The sequence below is a fragment of the Sus scrofa genome, chromosome 3 (genome assembly GCF_054392235.1).
Source record: "Sus scrofa isolate SSC_HxYL_T2T_F1_AM1 chromosome 3, Sscrofa_HxYL_maternal_Yorkshire_Landrace_v2.0, whole genome shotgun sequence".
Classification (NCBI taxonomy): domain Eukaryota; kingdom Metazoa; phylum Chordata; class Mammalia; order Artiodactyla; family Suidae; genus Sus; species Sus scrofa.
In genome coordinates, this window is record NC_139385.1 from 98,282,431 (window position 1) to 98,299,940 (window position 17,510).

Sequence of the window (17,510 nt, forward strand, 5' to 3'; positions counted from 1 at the left end):
AATATAAATTTATACAATGGCATTTTAATGTTTATTCTGGCATTTCTGGTAACTTGCAGGTTGTACAAGAAACTGAAACTAGTTTCATAATTTGTAGATAATGAAAATGCTTATTCATGCATTCTACTGCTTTATCTTGCATTAAATAACAATTATTAATTTTAAATCCTTTCTTAATAGTTGGCTTATCTGAAACTTCCTATGAAAATAATGTCCTTTCTGTTGAATGCAATGCTCCTTAAATTTACTCTCGATTTCTAAGCCTGTGGATATTTGCTTTGCTGTGTTGTAAGCTTTTAAAACCAGAGATTTTAAACTATTTAAAGAATTCTAATAACTTTCTGATAGATTTTATTGCAATGTCCATTGCACAATTTTATTTTGTAATAATTTACTGACACTGTTTATTGCCTGAGCACTGGCTGTTCCCATCTGAGAGCTCAGACTGCAGAGCTATTGTTTGTTCAGATGCTGTAGGGATGGGCTCTGGGGATGGATAGGCTGGTTAGCCTCCCACCTCTGTCCAGGCACTGCTTCCATGAGTTTTCCCTCTTCTGGGGCTGTGGCCCCTGCTGCCATCAATGCATCTGCTGTCACCACCACCACAGTTGCTAATCTGAACTCAGATCTGTACCTGGCTGTCCCTTCAGCATGTTGCCTGCTGTACCCACAAGCTGGAACGTGTGTGTGTATGTGCACGCACGCCCCGCTGAGTGTGTGTATCTCCTCCGCTCACCCACATGCTTTGTTGCATCATTAGACTTTGCTTACAAAACACAAAGTCAAAGATAAAATTATGAGGACTTTCCAGAGCGAGGCCACAAAGCATTGAGCCAAATCTGAGAGTAGGGCCCTGTGTGACTGTACAGGTCACAAACCCATGGAGTCGACCTGGATTCAGGATGTGGGTGCAAACCTTGGTGGGGAAGCAGAAGCATCTTTGTACTGCAAGCTAGAAACCACTTTAAGTTGGGGACCCATAAAAAACCAGGACTCTATTCTGTAAATGGAGACCCAGCACATCCCAAGTTGTAAAGCAGGGGTTCCATACTGATACATAGCTTGAAAGCCTTATTTCCCAAGGTAGAGAGGAAACCACTAATAAGTAACTGATGGTACTTTCCCCATATAGATTGTCACAGGATATTGGTTAGAGTTCCCTGTGTTGATAGCAGGTCCTCGATGGCCAAATCAGTCCATATACCACAGTGTTCATATGCCAGTCCCAAAGCCCCAATCCATCCTTCCCCCTACCTGCCCCTTTGGTAAGCATGTTTGTTTTCAAAATCTGTGGGTCTGTTTCTGTTCTGCATAGAAGTTCATTTGTATCCTTTTTTATATTCCATATATAAATGATATCATATGATATTTGTCTTGCTCTGTCTGACTTCACTTAGCGTGATAATCTCTAGGTCCATCCATATTGCTGCAAATGGAATTATTTCATTCTTTTTATGGCTGAATAGCACTCCATTGTATATATATACCATGTGTTAATCCATTCATATGTGATGGATATATAGGTGGCTTCCATGTCCTGGCTATTGTAAATAGTGCCGCAGTGGACATTGGGCTTCATGTATCTTTTTAAATTATGGTTTTCTCCAGATAGGTGCTCAGGAGTGAGATTGCTGGATCATATTATAGTTCTATTTTTAATTTTTTGCGGAACCTCCATACTGTTTTCCCTAGCGGTTGTACCTGTTTACATTCCCACCAACAGTGTAAGAGGGTTCCCTTTTCTCCACACCTTCTCCAGCATTTATTATTTGTAGGCTTTTTGATGATGGCCATTCTGACTGAAATAAGGTACCTCATTGTAGTTTTGATTTGTATTTCTCTAATGATTAGCGATGTTGAGCATATGTTCATGTGTTTTTTGGGCCTTCTATATATCTTCTTTGGAGAAATGTCTATTTAGATTTCCTGCCCATTTTTTGATTGGGTTGATTTTTTTTTGATATTGAGCTGCATGAGTTGAAGACTTATTGAAGTTGATACAAGGAGACCTAATTTATTAAGTTTAATTGCTTTTACAGCAGTGTTTAGTAAACTATGTCTGTGAGCATATCCAACTTGTAGTCAAATCTGGCTAAGGATGGTTTTACATTTTAAAAAGTTTTTTAAAGGAGTTCTTACTGTGGCACAGTAGGTTAAGGATCCAACTGTGGTGGCTTGGGTTGTTGCAGAGATGTGGGTTAGCTCCCTGGCCCCGGAGCACTGGGTTGAAGGATATGACATTGCTGCAACTGCAGCTTGGATTCAATCCCTGGCCTGGGAACTCCCATATGCTATGGGTGCAACCATTAAACAAAGTTTTTTTTTTTTTTTAAGAATATGCTATACAGACTTAAGTGATCTACAAACCCTAAAACATTTACTATCCAGCCTGGAAAAAGTTTGCTGAGCCATGTTGGATAGTATAACTTTCTGTGAACAACCATTCTCCAGATGGACACTGAGTCTGCTTCCAGTGCTTCATTCTTCAGGCACAATTACTATGAATATCCTCACTTATGTCCTCCTATGCATCTGTGCAAGGGTTTCTCCAGAACAAGTAAAATTGCTGAGTTGGATGGTATGTACATTTGCAGTTTGACTGCCAAGTTCCCCTCCACTGTTGCTATACAAATTTAGACTTAAATTAGCAGTAATTGAGAAGTCTCAGTTTTTCCAAAATTTCGTTGACACATAATTTAATCAGATTGTTCAACGTATTGTCAGTGGAATAGAGGTGAGTGGCTCATGGCTTTTATTTACGTCTTCCTGTGTCCTAGTGAGATGGAGCACATTTATTGGCTATTTAAATTTGTAGGTTTTTTATTTAAATTTTTATAGATTATGGTATCATTCGATATATAGAAGTTTCAATTTTTGTTGTACTTAAATGTATGAATCCTTTTCCATATGGCTTGTGCTTTTTACTTCTTATCTAAAATTTTTTTCCATATTTTGAAATCATAAAGACAGACTCTTATGAGTTGAAAGTTTTAAGTTTTACTTTTTACATCTAGATATGTAACCTATCTAGAATTTGCATGGTGTGTGATGGGACCTGGGAATTGAATTTTATTTTCTATCTGCAACACCAATCCCAATACCATTTATTGAAGTTCTTTTTCCAACTAATGTATCATTTCTTCCTTCCTTCCTTTCTTCATTCATTCATTCAACAAATATTCTTTTTTTGTCTTTTTTGGGCTGCACCCATGGCATAGGGAAGTTCCCAGGCTAGGAGTTGAATCAGTGCTACAGCTGCCAGCCTACACCTACACCACAGCCACAGCAACATGGGATATGAGCCATGTCTGTGACCTACACCACAGCTCATGGCAACATCTGATCCTTAACCCACTGAGCAAGGCCAAGGATCAAACCCGCGTCCTCATGGATGCTAGTCAGGATCGTTAACCACTGAGCCATGACGGGAACTCCCATTCAGTGACTATTTATTGAGATTCCTCTATGTGCCAGGCTCTTGAAAACTGTGGGGGGGAAGAATCAGGAAAAAAATCATACATTATAGCAGAGGAGATGGACAACAAACAAAGTATATAGTGTTTCAGATAGTCATACCATCCATGAAGAAGAATAAAGCAGATCAGGAGGACAAAGACTGTGCAGGGAGTATTCCTATCGTACATGGGGTGGCCAGGTAAGATCATCTACAAACTGGTATCATGACATTTGAGCAGACTCGGAGAAGTGAGAGAGTGAGGATACGGATGTGTAGAAGAAGAAAGTGCCAGGGAGAGAGGATGATGAGTGCAGAGGGAGGGAGTGCCCTTGGCAGGTCCAAGAAAACAAGCTGGGAGGTGCATGACTGCAGAGAGATTAGCAGCAGGCGAAGTCAGAGAGGAAATGAGGAGCTGGATCATGGAGGGCCTCGTGGGCCATCGTTAGGACTTTGGCTTTTAGTCTGAGTGAGCTCAGGGGCATTGCAGGGTTTTGAACAGCAGAAGACATCATCTGACTTATATGTACGTATGTGGCAAGGGGTTGAATCAGGGCTTCAGATGCAGGCCTATGCCAGAGCCACAGCAGCACCTGATCTGAGCTGCATCTGAGACTTAGGGCGCAACTTGTGGCAATGCCGGATCCTTCACCCACTGAGCGAGGCCAGGGATTGAACCTGCAACCTCATGCTTCCTAATCAGATTCATTTCTGCTGTGCCACAACGGGAACTCCTGACTTATATTTTTAAAAGCTCATTCTTTTGTGTGGGAGGAAGTCGGTGGAACTTCTTGTCACCTCACTTTGTCTTGGTGGTTGAGGATGTCTGATGCATGCTTTGCTCTTAGTTGTTAGGACGCCACTTTTATGACGCCATAAAGGGCTGGATCTTCTTGGGGGCGAGGCTCCTGGTGATTATCATTGTCAGGAGAAGAGTAAGAGTGATGGAACATGATAACAGCATGCTGACTGTAATGACCTCAATGGATAAAAGGGTCTGTCATGCTTCCTGGAGAATTCTTATACTTTGGTGGATGCTCTATGATTACAAATACTTATTCCCAGAGCTTTATATTCAAGTGACTGGTAATGAAATAGAACAGGTGCCAGATGGGCAGATATTAGCTAAAAGTTTAATTAGCTGAAGAAAAGGAGAAAGCAGTGACAGCCTTAGGCTGACATCTCTTGAGACGCTAATAGTTTGGACTTCATAGTGTCTCTTAGTGACAGGTTCCTTATCAAGGCATTTCCTTGTGGTCAGTTCAGATTTCCCTATTGTGTGTGCTCTTGGCTTCTTGAACCTTCTCCATCAAAACACTCACCACATTGGAGTTCCCATTGTAGCTCAGTGGTAATGAACCTGACGCGTATCCATGAGGATGTGGGTTTGATCCCTGGCCTGGCTCAGTGGGTTAAGGATTGGGCATTGCTGTGAGCTGTGGTGTAGGTCACCGACATGGCTTGGATCCACGTTGCTGTGGCTGTGGTGTAGGCCAGTAGTTGTAGCTCTGATTTGACTCCTAACCTGGGAACTTCCATATGCCACAGGTGTGGCCCTAAAAAGCAAAAACAAACAAACAAAAGCAATCACCATGTAACAACCAGATTAATTGTAAGTGATTTCTTCCAGACTGTAAACTCTGTGAGAGCAAGGACTGGGGTTGTCTTGTCCAATGCTCCATTCCTAGTCCCGTGAACAGTATCTGCCAGAGAAGGTGCCCAATAACCATTTGGTGAATGGATGAGAAACTGTCTCAGGACACAGTGCTATTGTGTGGGATTCGCAGCTGGTTCTGAGTTCTTGTGTCTAGTCTGCTAGGGAAGGTATTGTAGGATGCCCTTTTCTGAGGGGAGTGTTTGGTTGGGTGGCCCCACAGGAATTCTCCCAGCTGTCCTGGTGGCCTCCTGGGTCCCCCTGTTGGTTGAATCATCTTGAGTGGAGACCCTGGGGAACCCTGCAGTTAGATCGACTGTCTGGAGCAGCCACTGCCTGCAACTCCATGGGTGTGATCTAGAGACCAAGTTGTCTTAATCTCTGCATCAGGCTGCTGACACTAAACAAGCTTTCCACCCAGCAGCTGTTGACAGTCGCCTCCCACACGGCCCACCAGAGCCCTGCCCGGAGATGGCATGACTCCTTCCCAGTTGCACTAATAATAACAACACTACATTCTTAGCCAGAGCCCCAGGCCTTCACTCACAGACACTTTTCACTTGCCTTAGAATGGGAGCGAGAGAAACGAAGAAACACCGAGAAGCTCTCTGGACATTTATTTAGCATTTCTCCAAGTTAATTCGTTCAGGTTCAAGTTCTCCCCTCTGGCTGCTGAGCAGTGGGAAGGGGACAAGTGGGGCCAGGGAACAGTGAGAGCCTGGGTGTCAGCTCAAGGCCATGAAGAGGCCTCTAGGGAGGCCCAGTACCTGGGCTCTAGTTTCGAGGGGCTGCCAGGGGTCCAGCAGCAGTTTGCTCCTTCTTTGCCTGTGCACTGAACCTGGGAAGGGGAAGGCCTGCCTGGAGCTGCAGCCTTGGAGGACTGGAAGGTTGCTCTCCTTCTGAGAACCTTCTGTTTCCTTCTACCTGGGCCTCTGCTCTTCAGAGAGGTGCCGTGATGCTCCAGCTGGGTGGTCCAGGCACCAGGGGCCACATCCAGCCCTGGACTTGCATTCGTCTTTTTTTTAGGGCTGCACCTGCAGCATATGGAGATTCCCAGGCTAGGGGTCTTATCAGGGCTACAGCTGCTGGCTTACACCACAGCCACAGCAACGCCAGATCCAAGCCGTGTCTGCGACCTACACCACAGTGCACGGCAACGCCGGATCCTTAACCTACTGAGCAAGGCCAGGGATGGAACCTGCAACCTCATGGTTCCTAGTCACCTTGGGAACTCCTGTGCCACCTTGGGAACTCCTGGGCTTGCATTTGACAGCTGCCCTGCTGGCTGCACTTTTCTCTAGCTCCTGAGAGGCAAGTGGAGAGGCGCTTTCAGAACCCTGTCCACATCCTCCCACGTCTAAGGCTGTCCAGTGGCTGAGAGAAGGACAAATGGGAATCCAACTAGTCAGTGGCCCCAGATTCCTACGCCCCTGTGTAATTATGGGTTGGCCACAAGTTCTATCTCATTTTCTCAATGGCCTTGTGACATGGGGGAGGAGGAGGCAGCTGTTGAAACCACACGTCCTGGATCTTAGTGGTGCTCCACCTTCCTGGGAGCAAGGCTGCTCTGCGACCTCCCTGGGGAGGTATTTACTTTGCTCCCTAGCTTTTTTTTGTCTGTTTGTGTTTTTGCTCCCTGTAATACTTCCAAAATTTTTACTATGACTGAGATTCCAAAGTGGACTGGTCACGGCCCAGAGAATACGGGATTACACTGTAACTGGGAAGGCCTGAGGTTCTGTGAAGGAAAGTGTCCTCTATGACCAAGGCATCATTCTGTTTACTTCCTCTTTAAGGCTTTTATGCGCACATCTGGTGAGTCTGGGCCCCTTGTCTGAGGGCTGAAGCCGGCAGCTATCACATGTGAGCCCTCTGCTCTTAAATAGACTCATTGCTCCAAGCTTTTCAGATAGACGCATTGAGCTACAGCACGCCTGCCACTTTAAGAAATCATCACATCCGCCATCAGCCTGGTACTGCTGAATGTTACTATCATGTGAGGAGACGCAGATGATAACTCCCAATGTAGAAACTAAGACTTTATATTGATTAACGGCAGAAAACTTGACTTTAATACACTAAGAAGATATTTTAATGAACAAGGAAACAACATTTCAGAAAGTAGGTCAGGGAGATTTAGGGAACCCAGAAACCCACAAGGATTTTCTCTGCAGTTGTGGTAATTGGGCAGCCCGTCAGCCTCCCACCTCCATCCTCTTTCCCTAGTATTTCTTTTCCAGGCTGCTGCCTGTGACAGCTCGGAATGGGCCCAGGGCTGCTCGCCTCTGAATCCTTCCCTATGACATCTCCTCTCTGCCTTCTCCCCACACACAGCAGCCTCCCTAGCACCTCAGCTTCTAATTTTAGCTTCTGTTTTACATCTTGCATCGTGTATAAGGAATTATAATGCAGAATTTAGACAGGAGAGAAGTCAGGCTGTTTTCTTCCTGGTAAACTGGCAGCAATCCATATTTGATGGTTGCTGGCTGATAGCAGTTGGTAGAATGGGGAACAGAATGGTTGTGCCCTCATCTGCTTTAGAGAGCAGTCTCTTTTCAGGATCCAGGAGCTAGAACCTTTCTGTCCTTTTCCCTCTGCACTGATGGTTGGTTGCATGACTTCAAAAAACCACTAAACTTACTTCTGGCTCTGTAGACGTTCAGATGGACACAGATAATTGATTATGTTGAGAGTGAGAGAGTGTATATATATGAATTTGGAGCACGGGGAAGGGGTGATTATTTGCCATGACAATGCTGAATTAGATTTGATAATAAGTCAAGACTAGAAGTTAGACAGATCTTCATTAACAAACAGGTGGAGAACTCTATCTTCTATTCTACGTCATGCAGACTGTCTCCTTGGGTGTCTTTTCTTTTCTTTTCTTTTTTTTAATGGCTGTACCTACAGCGTATGGAAGATCCCAGGATAGGAGTCAAATCAGAGCTGCAGCTGCCGGCCTACACCACAGCTACAGCAACGCCGGATCTTGAGCCACATCTGCGACCTGCACCGCTGTTCACGGCAACACCTGATCCTTAATCCACTGAGGGAGGCCAGGCATTCAACCTGCATCCTCATGGATACTAGTCGGGTTTTTAACCTGCTGAGCCACAACTGGAACTCTTCCTTGGGTGTCTTTTAAAGGATGGGGCCACACTTTGGGAGCAGACCAGATCTGTACTCTGAGAGTTTGGCAGTGTCAATATCATCTGGGAGCTCGGTAAGAACTGAGGAGCTTGGGCCCCAGACTCCATACCTGCTGCATCCTAATCCCTGGAGGGTGAGGCCCAGGATCTGTTTTAACCTGTTCTCTAGGTGACTTTTATGCAGCCTAACATTTTAAAATTACTGAGCTAAATGATCTTTCAAGGTCTCTCTGGTCCAACTAAAAGTTAATTAGATTAGTTCCCATAGATTTTTCTATGTCTTCTCAGATGGCGTTGCTACAAATTTCATTAGTGAAACAAAACCAAACCTAACCTTTGTTATTGCAAAATGTAACACAGAAAAAGTGCAAAGATGAATTATGTAAAGGGAACTCTGTAAAACTAAATGAATTATCATAAAAGTAACACTGGGTCATTTCAACCAGATCAAGAAATAGAACCTTGCCAGAACCCTAGGAGGCCTCTTCTCAGGGCAACTCCAAACTCTTTCTCCAACCCAGAGGGAACCATTCTCCTGACTTCTGTAGTAATCAGTTTCTTTGTATCCTTTATACTTCTACAATCTGAACCTGTATCTCTAAATAGCACAGCATAGTCTGGCAAATTTTTGACCTTTATCTAAATGGAATTACAAAGTACATTTTCTTTGGTGTCTGGTTTGTTTTGCTAAGATTTTGTCTGCGAGATTTCATTAAGTTTTCAACACCGTGATTTTGCTCTTTGTAAAGCTTCTGTGCCCTCTCATTGCTTGGATCCAGAGAGACACTTCAGAGATAAACAGATGTTCCTTTAAAATGGCAGCAAATTAAAATTAATTTGGGGAGTGAGAGTTTCATTGTGCTCCTTGAACCGTGGGTTCCCCTGCATGTTGCTGGATAAGGACTGGGAATTACTGCTCAGGGCTCTGTGGTGTCAGGGAGGGGCTGGAGGAGATGGTCAGGAGGCCCTTCAGGAGGGCACCCCTCTCCTTAGAAAAAGGAACTGCTCAGAGCCTTAAAACCCAACATTCGGCTGATGTGTGTCATTGGATCAGGTCCAGGACTGTTTCGAGGTAGCATATCTGTTGCCAGTGTCATGCGGGTCTTCCAACTCATCACACAAACAACAGCTTAAAGCACACACTGGAAAGAGTAGAAGAGATGACACATTAAGGGGCACAACTATCAGTCTTTCCGCCTAGATTCTGGCTCCCCACAGAGGTGAAGATCAAGGCCTTTGAGTCAGAACAACCCGGGTTCTGGTCCTGGCTCTGCTACCTACCAACCAGGTGACCTTAAGCTCATTTCCATCTTAAAAATGGAGGTTATAGTAATAGTACATACCTCATGGGACTATCTCAATGATTAAGAAATGCTTGAAAAATGCTTAGCATTGCATCAGCTAATAATAATTCCAGCCAACCGTTAGGGAATGCTTCCAACATGCCAGGTTCTGCAACCCTATTTGATTGGTTCTATTGTTACCCTCGGTTTCGTATGAAGAAACTGAGGCCCAGAGAGGTTAAGAAATGTGCCCAGCTAGTGTGTGGCGGAGGCAGTCTAACACCAGAGTCTTTTTTCTTAACCACTCTGGTTCAATAGCTATTAGCTATTTTTATCATATTTTTATGTCTAGGCGTTGGTTCCCTTGGTGTGTTTGTCTCATTATCTGTTTCAAATATCTCATGCAGCTTCTAGCACAGCCAGGGGCCTATCAGCTGCCTGTTCCAGATCAGCCTCATGAAACAACTGAGACAGGCTTTGGAATTTGAGGATGGTCCTGTCTCCTTGTTATATGATCCTCTTTTGGGGTTGTCTCTCACAACAGGAGCTGGTGACGACAAAGGTGGCCAGAATCCATGCATACCAGAGGGTCTTAACTGTCACTTTAGATGCACCGGCCTGCCCCAAAGTGTCACGCCTCACTGAACTGGGATTCTGAATGAAATGAGCCATCAAAATGGTTCGAGGGTTGGGAAATGGTCCCCAAAGGACAGCTTAAAGGAACTGGTGGTCACTTGGTAGTGGCATATGGGTGACTTTAACTTTGAACAATATGTGAACGTTGATGGTTTCCTCTGCCTGCATGTGGTAAGAGAAGAGGAACCACAGAAATGGATGAGCTTGACAGACCGTTTTCCTTTTATTCATGCCAAAGACTTAGTGCCCTGGAGTAGAATATTGAGGGCAATTGGGAACAGACTCTGCTTTCCTGGGCAGCAACTTCAGCAGCTGAGACAGAGGGATAGACCTCTTTCCTTCTTTTTCCACAATTTTGTGATAAGGGCCTTTTTTATTGTTGTTTTTGTACCACACCTATAGCAATGACAATGGTGGGTCCTTAACTCTAGGCCACAAGCAAAGTCCAAGGACATTTTTTTTTTTTTCAAAATTTTTTCAAATTTCTAAAGACCTTCCACAGTATAGTAGGCAGAATCATGCCCCCAAACCTGACCCCACAGATACCCACCTACCAGGCTCTGGAACCTGTTTATACAGGTGGGCCCACAAAGTTCTAAGAAGAGGGAGGGAGCAGCAGAGCCAGTTTCAGGGAGATGTGATGTGATCATCTCCCTGATCATCAGCCATTGATCATCACGGGTCATTGATGGCTTTGAAGATGAAGGAAGAAGACCATGAGTCAAGGAACGTGGGTGCTTCAAGAAGTTGGAAAAGGCAAGGAACGGGATGTGGACCTGCCAATAGCTTGATTTTAGCTCAGTGAGATCTCTGTCAGGCTTCAAACTTACAGAGCTGGAAGATAATAAATTTGTGTTCTTTGTTTTTTAAAATAATTTTTTTAATGGCTGCACCTATGGTATATGGAAGTTTCCGGGCGAGGGATTGAATCCGAGCTGCAGCTGTGACCTACCCTGTAGCTGTGGCAATTTAAGCCACAGTGCTGGGCCAGAGATCAAACCTATACTTTTGCAGCGACCCTAAGTGGCTGCACTTGGATTCTTAACACACTGTGCAACAACGGGAACTCCTACACTTATCTTCTTTTAAGTCACTTAAGTTGGTGGTCGGGTGTTACAAAAGCTGTAGAAAACTGATACACACGGGTTAACCCATATGGAAAGGATATAATTTTGGTAGATTGAGGGAAGAATTTTTAATTTTCTTCTGTATCAGACGTGGCTTCTATACCCCAAATTTGTGAACCTGTAAGCCTGGATGTATATGTTAGTGCAGTAAGGGTGAATAAGTACCTCTATTTTTTAAGCTGTCTTTAATGCTACCTGTCAGCGGATACACCCTCTGGTGTACCCTGGGATTGACACAGGGAGAGAATGAGGACAGCTGTTCTTCATGCTGTCACTACCCTAAGCCTCGGCACCCAGAGAAACTTTGGAGGAGAACCTAGTAGGACGGCTTTTCTAAGCCAGCGTCAATGGATACACAACCTTCTCTGCTTCTCTGGAGTTACCTTAATCAATCATGGCATCTCTCATGACCTGGACTTTGGAGCCTCCTTGTCCCATTCCAGCTCCAGCCCCTGCTTAGGGAAATGAGTTTTCTCTCTGTGCTGACTCACCTCTGAGACTGCAAAGTGGAGCTGCATACTAATTTACAGGAAGAGGAGGAAGAACAAACCAGCATCCTCTGAAGCAAAGGATGCACCAACCTCCAGAGGAAGAAATGACATGGCACAATGTCCTCAGTGTGCCTGTCATTATAGATTCATGGAAAGACAGATAATTGCAAGCTGTTGACTGGAGAAAAGTCTAGATCTATTTTTCTATAAATTGAACAGTTAGCATTTTAAAAGGAAAGAAAAAATTTTAATAAGTAAAAAGAAAATCAAGTTTTAAATAAAACATGCTTTCCCCAAGTAAGTTTGTGAGACCATTTCAGGGGCCAATAGGCTGAGCACAGAAGCATTTCTTTACAAGCTAGCTTATTTGCACAGGACCCAGGGTCAGAAGGAATTGATTTTCTGATTTTGGCCCGGAGGAGTGTCCAAGAACATTCCTGGGGCAGAGAAGTTCCTACGTGTTGTGCCAGATGGTTGGGTAAGGGGCCCCTTGGCCCTCTGGTCCCAAATTGCTTTGAACTGGAGTTCACCTCTCCCTCGCCTTCCTACAGGGTGGTAAGTGCTTCTGCAAGTCTTCTCTGGGTGGAAGGTGGTATGTGAGATGAAAGCAGGCTGATGAGCTAGTTTACCTACATAGGGGCCCTGGGGCCTGCAGGCTGGGGTGGAAGGTCACCTGCAGAAGGGATGTCTGTAATATTGTCCAGCAGCAACAAAGGCCACTGCGGCAGCCTCTTCCCTCAGAGCAGCTGCCAGTACCACCCTGGCAGCTCTTACTGCTGTAGACAGATGGACCGAAGCTTCTCAGGAGGGCTGAGCAGTCAGAGATGCTAATGAGGGGGAAGGTAGCCATAGCCTTGCCTGAGAATCCTAGTCTGTAGTCAGGAAGTATCCATGAGCCTTGAGTTCAAGTCCACACTGGCCAAGGGTCCCCAGACTGTAGAAGCCACGGCACTGGGACTCTGAAGAGTCCTCTTCTATAGGTAAGCAATGCCCCTGCTGCCCCCTCCCACCCCGACAAGGGAGGGAATACACCTTCCCTCATCCTGGGAAGCCATGCCCCTGGCCCTTCCCCTCCTCCCAGAAGAAAGTGAGGTCTCTCCTGGCAGTGAGTCTTTCTGTTTTTCTAGTGACAGCACAGGACAGAGCTTTCTCTCCCTGTCAGGCGACCTTCTTCCTGCTCCTCGTGCCAGCCCTGAGGTTTCTTCTGGGTCCTGGAATCACAGCGTGAACAGGCCTGCTCTCTCCAGACCATCCTCTGAGTTTCTGATGGCCCATGTTTTTCTGGTCACAATTTTTCATTTGATAGTGTGTTCTTTCAGAAATCAATTTTCCCATCTTTATAGGCGCCTGACTCTTTCCACTTCCCTTTTTCACTTTTAGCTCTTTTATGGCTCCACAAACTTCAGCTGAGGGTTTGCAAAAGCAATCAAACAAGGAAGCCAGAGCCATGAGCTGCTCTGATGAACCTGCTAGCTGAGAGATTCAATTCTAGCGCTAGAGGAGAGTTGAGGGTTATCTGTTATAATTATTCTTGCCCCTTCAACCTCTCCCTACCAGTTATAGAAGTTCAGGCCTATCTTTGAACTTCCAGCATTTATGCATTTGGAAATCTGTTTTCACAAGACAGTCTGAGCTGCAAGGTCAGGCTGGGAGCCAGGGCAGCGTGGATGCAGCACTGCAGGGTTGGGCTCCGGAAGAGCCTCAGGGCTGCTGCTGACCCAGTGAAAGCAGCCTGGCTCCAGATTCACTGGAGGGGCAGCGCCTGGAAAGATGCTACTCTATCAGCAGCTCAGAGGCCAACTGGGGGCTTCCTAGTCCTTCCGCCAGCCCTGCTGAGGTTTAGAACCACACTGATTTGGATAGTGCAGAAACTCAAAAGCCAGGCATATTGATGAGATTGGGAGCCTGGACTCCTAACCCCTGGGGTTGGGCTTAAATCCTGCTTAATCACCGCTTGACTGTAGGCTCTGTGACCCCCAGCTTCTGCATCTGTAAAATGAGGATTTTGCTCTCTCAGGGGTAAATGAGGCTGCCTATCTCTGCCAAGTGTTGTGCAAATAATAAGCGTTTGGTCAGGAGTGACTTTATTAATAGTAGTATTTGTCATCATCATCACTGCAGCTCAATATCGTGAGCTGCTAAGGGGGGGGTCTGGTTTAGTCCTAAGCAATCTTGCTACAGGAGACTTTCTAGCTGGTCTCTGAGCTCTTCCCAAGGCTCAGGTGAGCCCTTCTCTGACTTGGGTAGCACTGAATTGGAAGGTACTGCCTGAGTGCTCCCTTCCCTTTGATTGTCATCCTTGGAGCAGAGTCCCCAGAGGCCCATTGCCATCAGCTGTTTCTGGTGGTTACAGCAGTTTTTAGAGCCATGCTTGCCTGCAAAGGCAGACGTCAGCCTGCTGAGTCATGCTGCAGGGTCTGCGCTGAGCCAGCCACCCAGACAAAAGGCAGCAGCATTTGGGAAGGCAAATAGCCACGGTGTACACAATACTTTTCAAGGAGATTTTAGCTAGTATTTCTGTTTAGTGTATCTCGATGAAGGAAGGGTGGGATGCGTGGTAATACTTACTGCACACAAGTGGGATTTGCCATTATTGAGTTCTCTCAAACTGCCCAATGGGAACTCCCCCCTCTCAAAGAGCCTGAGAGCCCCCTGAGTGGGTCCCTGGGGTGAGTCCCCAACACCCAGCGGGGATGGGAGGTAGCTGTGAAGGGAAAGTCACTAGCGTGGTCCTCCCCTCGCCCCACCCATACACACAGCCCTCGAGGTGGGGTTACGGGAATAAGAGTGGAAAGCATTGATTTCTCCCTGAGGTCACCACAAAAGGAAGTGACTTGCCACAAGGACTATGCCTTGAGATCTGTTTCCATGGTTACTGTGGCTATTTTGTTGTTTCTGTTAATACTAGGGTCTATTTGGGCCCAGGATCTGAGGATCTAAAAAATGCTTCATCATTATCCCTGTACTTATTTTCTGCTTAGAAACCTTGGAAGAGTGAAGTTAAAGTCAAGTGGTATCTTGTCTGCAAGTATTTCAGTGTTCTCCCAGAAATTACTGGAAAATGAAAAACAATTTTGCAACTAGCCAATTTCCCAAGGTTTGCAATCAAATGAGTCCAAAGGAAGAAAAGCCTGCATTTTTCCTGATTTGAGATTGACTTTTAGTTTTATTTCTGGGGTGAATACATTTGGTATATATTTAAAGAATGATGCAAATAAAAAAAGGATCCAAATGGATGTATATGTCTCTTAAGAAAGATTGCCATTGGTCTGCATTATTGGTAAGTAATCAGGAAATGCTGTTTGGGAACATTTGTTTTTTCATCAGCAAGAATTTTTTGAGCCTTTATTGGCCCTGATATGTGACAAGGTCTTCTTGATTGTTCTGCTTCTTGTGATATTATTGTAACCTTGGGTAAATACCTGTCGTCATAAGAAAATGGAAGTTGAGAAAGGATTCTGCGGGGTCATCAGGCCTATCCACCTACATTCCCTACCCCCCTCCCTGGCCCTGCCCTGCCCATACTCCATTTATTGCTGCAATTATACTTTCTACTGATAAGAGAGACCTTCTGAAATTGAGATTCCAGAAATTTTTTAAAATAATTTGTTCCACTATTTAACATTCCTTCTTACCCAGTTTTCTCTTACTGCTGATGAGCATCAGCCAGACACCTCACTCTTCAAAGAAGAGGCAAACAGTTGTCACCCAGGGAGGAAGTAAAACCCCTCCCCAGGACTGAGATTTTATTTAGGTGTGTCCCCAGTCTCCTCTTTCCTTGACTGAGTGGTTCTCATTTTCAAGTAGTTAGAGGCTATTTACTCTCTGCCGGGAGATACCCTGTGCTGCAGGGGTCATATGCTCTGAGTCACTGTTGCTTTTTCCCTGACAACCCCTTAAGACAGTGCTTAAACAATGACACCCTCTTGCTCCAAGGCATAGCAGCAAAATATCCATGCTGCTCAAGTTCTTCCTTTTCCAGAAAGTGTTTCAGCAGAATTGTTGGTGCATAGCAAGTGAAAATCTGTAATTAAAAATTTTCAAAAGGCAGAAATTCCAGGGGCAAATGTTCTCATTAAAGCTGAGCTATCCCTTTTCTATTCAAGGTCCACCTAAGCTGTGTGACACTGTCCCTGGTGATCCTTCTAGAGCACAGAAGACACGTGAGGACTTGGCTTTTGCAAGCACAGATAATACCAGGAGTGATTAGTAGCGTAGAAGCTGCATTGCAGTCACCCTGAGTGATTTACCTTCTGTGTTGACATCTGCCCAACTTTGCATCTATTATTGAAAGGCTTAAGCTGTTCAGTGACTTTCTCCTATGCAGACATCTATTTGTTGGACTTTGCATCATGGCTTATGATTTGGGGCATTTACTGCATTTTTAAAGGAATTTAGTACTCTTCATGGATAGCTGGGTTTGCATTAAATTTTAAGATTTTAGGTGTTTATAATTTACCAATTGAAGCATTTTGAAGCATTTTGGCTGAAACATTTCACAAGTGGATGCACTTAAAAATAATACCTCAGGAGTTTCCATGGCAGGTCAGTGGTAAAGAACCCAACTAACATTCACAAGGTCGTGGGTTCAATTGTGGCCTCGCTCAGTGGGTTAAGGATCCGGTGTTTCCATGAGCTGTGGTGTAGGTTGCAAACGTGACTCAGATCTGGCATTGCTGTGGCTGTGGTGTAGGCCAGCAGCTATAGCTCTGATTCAACCCCTAGCTTGGGAACTTCCATATGCTGGGAGTACGGCTCTAAAAAGACAGCAAACAAACAAAAAAACCCTCTCAATCTGTAGATTTAAAACAACTCTACTTCTCATCATTCAGAAATAGTACTTGAAGCAGTAGCCAGCCGAGCCTGCTGTCACTGGAAAAGGCTTCTGGCCTTGACCTTCTCTTTGCTGTATTCTTAGGAAAGTTTAGCTCCTGGAATTATTTTCCAAGGAATATAGCTCTTAAGAGTTCCTGTAGGGAGTTCCCTGGTGGCCTAGTGGTTAAGTAACTGGCATTATTACTACTGTGGTTTGGGTCACTGCTGTGGTTTGGGTTCCTTCCCTGGTCCAGAAATGTCCCCGTGCCATGGGTGTGGCCAAAAAAACTCAGTTCCTATAGATTATCTATTCTTCCTATTTTCTGGATTCTAATGATAGAAGCTGTCTTATCTATTTCTTTGGGGGGGGGGTGTCAGAGTAATAAGAAAGGAGGGGGCAATAAGGATAGAGGCAAGGCCTTGTGATTTTTAGTTTCCAAATCCAGCATGGTCAATTTTTACTAACACCCTTTCCCCACTCTCTCTACTGGAGCCACTCTTGCTGACTCAAAATACAGTGAAAACAAAACAGAAACAACCAAAAAGCCCCATGGATAGGGAGGGACTCCTGCCCCTATTGCAGGCCCATCCTCCACCCCAGCGGGAAATAGGTACTCAAGTTACTTAGGACCCTACACCTTAGAATTTGGAGAGTTTCAACAGAAAGGCCAATATTTTAAAATGCTCAACCATATTTCCCTAAAGCTATACGTGTGCACATATATGTGTACAGGTGCATATAAAAAACTGATTTTAACATGATGCGAAAAGTGTGATTTATAGTTAAAGCCCAGTCTCTAAGGTAGCAGAGGCTGTTCAGAATCTAGGCTATATTTATTTATGTGTATGACAGATAGCTTTGCCTGAGACACTCAGAAGTATCTCCCCAACTCTGTTTTTG

The 17,510-nt window shown here is 44.9% G+C and overlaps 1 long non-coding RNA gene across 2 annotated transcripts in view; it reads left to right on the plus strand.

Moving 5' to 3' along the window:
• LOC110260013 (uncharacterized) overlaps positions 1 to 17,510 on the plus strand; it is an 84,495-nt gene that overhangs the window by 14,035 nt on the left and 52,950 nt on the right. The window contains exon 1 of one of the 2 annotated variants that reach the window (XR_014841947.1): positions 12,213 to 12,349. The exons of the other annotated variant lie outside the window; for it this stretch is intronic. This is a non-coding gene — a long non-coding RNA (uncharacterized LOC110260013). Of the gene's footprint in view, positions 1 to 12,212; positions 12,350 to 17,510 lie in introns of those variants that run through there. 2 annotated transcript variants of the gene reach the window in all.